The sequence below is a fragment of the Schistocerca serialis genome, chromosome 3 (genome assembly GCF_023864345.2).
Source record: "Schistocerca serialis cubense isolate TAMUIC-IGC-003099 chromosome 3, iqSchSeri2.2, whole genome shotgun sequence".
Classification (NCBI taxonomy): Eukaryota; Metazoa; Arthropoda; class Insecta; order Orthoptera; family Acrididae; genus Schistocerca; species Schistocerca serialis.
In genome coordinates this window covers 535,938,375-535,944,374 of record NC_064640.1, presented here as the reverse complement: position 1 = coordinate 535,944,374, position 6,000 = coordinate 535,938,375, and positions in this window count along the sequence as shown.

Here is a 6,000-nt window from a genome sequence, read left to right as displayed (position 1 = left end):
ATGAGCTGCCATTCTTTGCACTTTTTCGATGTCCTCCGTCAATCCTACCTGTAACGGATCCCACACTGCGCAGCAATACTCCAGCACAGTACGGACAAGTGTAATGTAGGTTGTCTCTTTAGTGGGTTTGTCGCATTTTCTAAGTGTTCTGCCAACAAAGCGCAGTCTTTGTTTCGCCTTCCCCAAAATATTATCTATGTGGTCTTTCCAATCTGAGTTGCTCGTAATTGTAATTCATAGGTATTTAGTCGAACTGAGAGCCCTTATATTTGTGCGATTTATCGCATACCCAAAATTTATTGGATTTCTTTTAGTACCCATGTGGGTGACGTCGCATTGTTCTTTGTTTAGTGCCTGTTGCCGCTTTTCACACCATACAGACATTCTCTCTAGATCATTTTGTAATTGGAATTGATTGTCTGATGATTTTACTAGACGGTAAATTACAGCGTCATCTGAAAACAATCCAAAGGGGCTGCTCAGATTATCACCTAGATCATTTATGTATATCAAGAGCAGGAGAGGGCCTATGGCACTACCTTGCGGAACGCCAGATATCACTCCTGTTCTACTCGACGATTTACCGTCTATCACTACGAACTGTGACATCTCTGAGAGGAAATCACGAATCCAGTCATACAACTGAGACGATACTCCATATGCACGCAATTTGATTAATAGTCGCTTGTGAGGGACGGTATCAAAAGCCTTCTGGAAATCTAGGAATATGGAATCGATCTGGGGTCCCTTGACGACAGCACTCATTACTTCATGTGTTGCAAAAGAACGATATTTTCTCAATCCGTGTTGGTTATATATCAATAAGTCATTTTCTTCAAGGTGATGCATAATGTTCGAGTACAGAATATGCTCCAAAATCCTGCTGCAAATTGAGGTCAGTGATATGGGTCTGTAATTCAATGGGTTACTCCTATTTCCTTTCTTGAATATTGGTGTGACCGGTGCTACTTTCCAGTCTTTAGGAACTGTTGTGTCTGCGTACTCTGAAAGGAACCTGATTGGTATATCATCTGGACCAGAAGACCTGCCTTTCTTAATTAATTTGAGTTGTTTGGCAACACCTAAGATATCTACTTTTATGTCACTCGTGCTGAAAGCTGTTCTGGTTTCGAATTCTGGAATATTTGCTTCGTCTTCTTTCGTGAAGCAATTACGGAAAACTGTATTTAGTCACTCCGCTTTACTTGCATCATCATCGGTAACATTTTAATCGCTATCGCGCAGTGACGGTATTGACTGTCTTTTGCCATTGGTGTACTTTACATACGACCAGTACCGCTTTGGGTTTTCTACCATATTTTGAGACAATGTTTCATTGTGGAAACTATTAAAAGCATATGAATTAAATTCCACCCTGTACTGCTCTAGAAGATGTGTTTCACTAGAATGAACAGGCATGTGGCTATCATAATGCATGTTATTGCATAGCTTATTGGATGATTTGATAACAAGCTTAGACTTGAAACTAGTCATGAACTAACAAAAAAATTAATACCACAACTTTGAATGTTCTCTGCAGTCTGTTGCACAAATTTGTAAATCTTATCTAAGTCCCCTAAACATAGAAATAGAACAGTTAGATGTTGTATGTTCATGTAAATTGTAGAAATACTTCTAACGTGAATTAGCACACATATGTATTTGTTCATCCTCTAGGGTGAAAATTGGTTTTGGTGTAGTAACCATCTTGTTGCGAGGTACCTCAGCATTTACTCTCTTGCATAGGATAATAATCTTATCTAACTCCCCTAGCAACAAAAACAACAGTGAAGTACTGTATGCACATGTAAATTGTAGAAACATTTCCATCGTGAATTAACACAGATATGTATTTGCTCAACAATTGAAGCTTCATTTAATATGTGCTCTGTACTGTTTTCAAGTACAGTCAGCTCACAGACTTGTATGAGTCCTAATTGGGTGAAAGTATGTATCAAGTGTAAAATGTACACACACACACACACACACACACACACACACACACACACACACACACACACACACACACTTGTAGAGAAAGCGACAGAGAGAGAGGGAGATGTTACATACTAATTTGAACTTCTGCAGTCGCCTCACTTTAACTGGTCTGTGAAATGACAGTGTCCTCACTCAATAAACCTGAAAAAAAAACAATAACACGTCATATTAACATAGTAGAGATATGTACACATGAAGAGGTTTATGTGTTGTCATGAGTCACCAATAATCTCCATTAACATATAGTAGTATGATCACCAAAGAGTGGTGATGACAGGCTTTCATCCGCAATAATAAAAAATTCAGTAGGTTATGTCTATGCATGGGAAATAAAGAACACATATACTGTGCGAGATACATACCATCAATGTTATCAGCTAAACGTGGGAGTCTGCTGCTGCTCCTACCATCATCACCACTACACTTACCAAATGAATGTCTCAGCCTTGGAGGTGGTGCTAGTAGACAGTGTGAAACTGAAATGAGTCAGCCACTGCAGCTGGTGTGGTTGGCGAAGAAAGGTCTGTGCTTGCCTCTGCATATTTGTACTTACAGTGTCAAGTGTAAAAGATTCCTGGAAACACACACATCAGCAGTTCATCAAAGTGAGGGTCTTTGTGGGAATTACAGCAATGGTCCTTCCACCTGAAAACATATCTAGAGGCCATTAGAATGAAATAAGAAATCGTAGTGTTTTGTGGGAGATGACTGCACGTACCCATCTGGAAACACACATCACAGTGCAATGTTTTCTATGCTTAACTGAGAACAAACGTGTTGCACAAGGAGGAGATCGTGGGTGCCTTCCATCTCCTGTGTAAGTCTTCCAGCTGTTGACACAAAGCAAAAAGTCTATCAGCTGACACTTTACTCCCATTAAGTTACAGCTTCTGGTTGTGAAATATGCTCGACTGGGTGGCAGCTGTTGTTGAACACGTTGGGATGAGTTTGAGTTATCTCTTCCCCGATGTCGCGATAGCATACAGCTAGATATACTCATCAGCCCAGGGAGAGCCCGGGCGCCATCATGTGGCTGACAGAGAATGGCCATTGCAGTCATTTGCTATCACTACTGTGCCTGCACTCAGAGACGATTGGCAGGGTATGACCTAATAGATGTGGTCCTTCAGATAAGGACGCCATTGCTGATCAGCCTGTCTCAATGCCTCGACTATATTCTGACATTTTTCAGACAATCACTTTCATATATTTGTTATAAGACAAACTTTTCTGCTTTTCCAGTTGTCATTATCATGAGAACAGAGAAAAAAAGAGCTGAGTACAAGATGTACATAGAAAAAAGAGCTGCAGTTTAAGATGGAATATAGTTCGATTCGCACGGTGTATGCCTTAAGTTTTGCATATCTTCCAGCACATGTAGGACCTAGCGAAGAGGCTGCATGTGACCGATATCGATTCTCAAGGTTCATCTACGAATTGAGCAATATCCTCTCACATGTACTTGACAAATATCATAGATAGTTTATCTCGATGAAGTTGAATACATAACTTGAACAAGTTCTTACTTCTATGGCCTGTTCAACCCTCTGAAGGAGGAGGTTTGGGTTGGGTTGTTTTGAGGGAAGAGACCAGACAGCGGGGTCATTGGTCTCATCGGATTAGGGAAGGACGAGGAAGAACGTCGGCTATGCCTTTTCAAAGGAACCATCCTGGCATTTGCCTGGAGCGATTTAGGGAAATCATGGAAAACCTAAATCAGGATGGCTGGACGCGGGACTGAACGGTCGTCCTCCCGAACGTGAGTCGAGTGTGCTAATCACTGCGCCACCTCGCAGGATGAGGAGCAGAGGTGTGAATAAATAATAATAACATGTCATACTTTTTATTATTAATCTTTTATTTATCACCTAACTTAAAAGTAATTTTACGTTTTCTGAAGCAGACAAAAAATGATTTTCTTCACCATACTACTTCACTTGTTGAAGGAAGGGAAAAAAGGATCCAGTCATTGCATTCATGTAGACTCTGTGCACCCACGAGACCGTCTTGTCACCTTTAACATAGATGGTCGTGTCCTCTTATGTCATTACACATCGTAAGGTATTCCGAGGTCATCATATTGAATGATGTAAATGTGTTCACCACAATGCAGTTCATGTTTTAGAACCTTTCATGTCCCGGAAAAGCTTTGGTCAACCGACATTTGCAGAGAATGTCGTTATTACACATCCTCTGTTGGTGAGTGCAATAAATGCAATAGCCTTAAACACAATCTGTCAGCATTCGTTATAGAAGTCTTGAGCATCTAGAACAATGTTCACACTTCGTGGTGTCATCGAGAAATATTTTCGATATGACGCATGTTTCTTTGAACAGCTCGCTGTACGATCCACGCGGATGGTGAATAATTAATGGCTGTGGTGTCTGGTAGGAAGTTCATTGAAGATTCGAATTCTGTTCTGACATCTGCTGCTTCTGATTTAATTCTTTTGCTCAGTTTTGAGCAGTCAAATCTCTAAATTTCCACAGGATGGGCAGATTTCCTTCCTCATCTTTAATGCCCTTATAGTAAGAATGATGAAACCTTGCATACATACCATATAGCAGACTGTATACAATCTGTATCTAGTCTAATATTACGCTGTCATATGGATAAAAATCTGAGTTGAGACACATTTTAGCATTAGTGAAAATAGAATTTTCAAATGTGGTACAATCCTTTCTTTGGTTTCTTTTGTGTCGTCTCGTTAAGACTGTCGAGTCTTCTACCATGGGAAGCAAGAAGAGGATATTGTTTGGTGGCCGGTATCCTCTTCTCTTTCTACAGCACAACTGCACACTTGTGTTAACAGGGTTCTTTATTCATAAGAATAAGAAGCTACTTCTCTTTAAGGAAGGTGTTGTGGTACAAGCTCTTCCATAGTAGTCCACGTTAGCCTGACTGCTGTTGAAGTGCAAGTCCCACTATAAACACGACACTCTAGTAGCCGATGATGTGAACTGACCGACGCCAACTAGAATAGTGACTGAGTTTGTGACTGCGACTGGCTAGGGTTGTAACTGCGACTAACTGGGCTCTCTGACTGTGACTGACGGGGCCCTCCAGTCTGCGGCGGTGGTCTAAAAACTCGCGGTTGAGAGGGCGTTGGCAGTGCATTGCTTGCGGGTCTGTCTTTGGCGTCTCTCCTGATAGGTGCGCTTGATTCAGCGCCTATTATCGATCTTCTTAGAACCTCTTTGCCGACCAGTGTGCTGGCGACAGCTTACACCAGCACATTTTCCCTTCCCTCCAGTTTGGAAACCGAGTGTAATGAATGACGGTGTTAGTAGTTCAATGGATGGTTTAATAGCAGATATTTGGATGGGTGTGGTCGGAAGCATGATACATTCAAAGAGCTTCCAAGAACAGAAAACTAAAGGTTGATGAATACCTGCATTCAGAACTTTCATATTATTTTATCGGCGTTAATTTCTTTCAATTCAATTCCTCTTTTAGTGTATAGGTTATTGTAAGTTGCAGTTCTTACTAGGATAAGTTCCTGCTTAGTGTGCATAATAATACGTTTCATATATTTGAAATACCCCACCAGAAGGTTAAGAGGTATATATGAACTAAAATGCCTGGACTGAGCTGCTGTTCTGACCATCTATGAACTATCCTGTGTTTTCTTAACTGTTGAAGACTAAGACCAGTGCAGAAACATGTGATTTAAGGGATGATGCCTACATTGCGACTGTGATCAACCTTACGTCCGTTAAGTTCATATTTTAGTGACTGAAACAAGAATGCTAAAGCATTACATGTAAGTTTCGATGCAGCTGTAGCACTGCCACCCTTTTTCCTAAAATCTACCTTCCAGATATAGGAAACTCTTGCATGGAACAGTTGAAGTGTTCTGGTTCTGAATGAAAATCCCGATATCACTTTTTTTAAACTTTGCCATAGCAGCGAGCTTGTGTGAAAAGTGTTCCTGACATATAATTCGCTTGTCATGCTCTACGGCAGCTGTTATATCAAGTGTCATCATAGAAGGGTCGTAA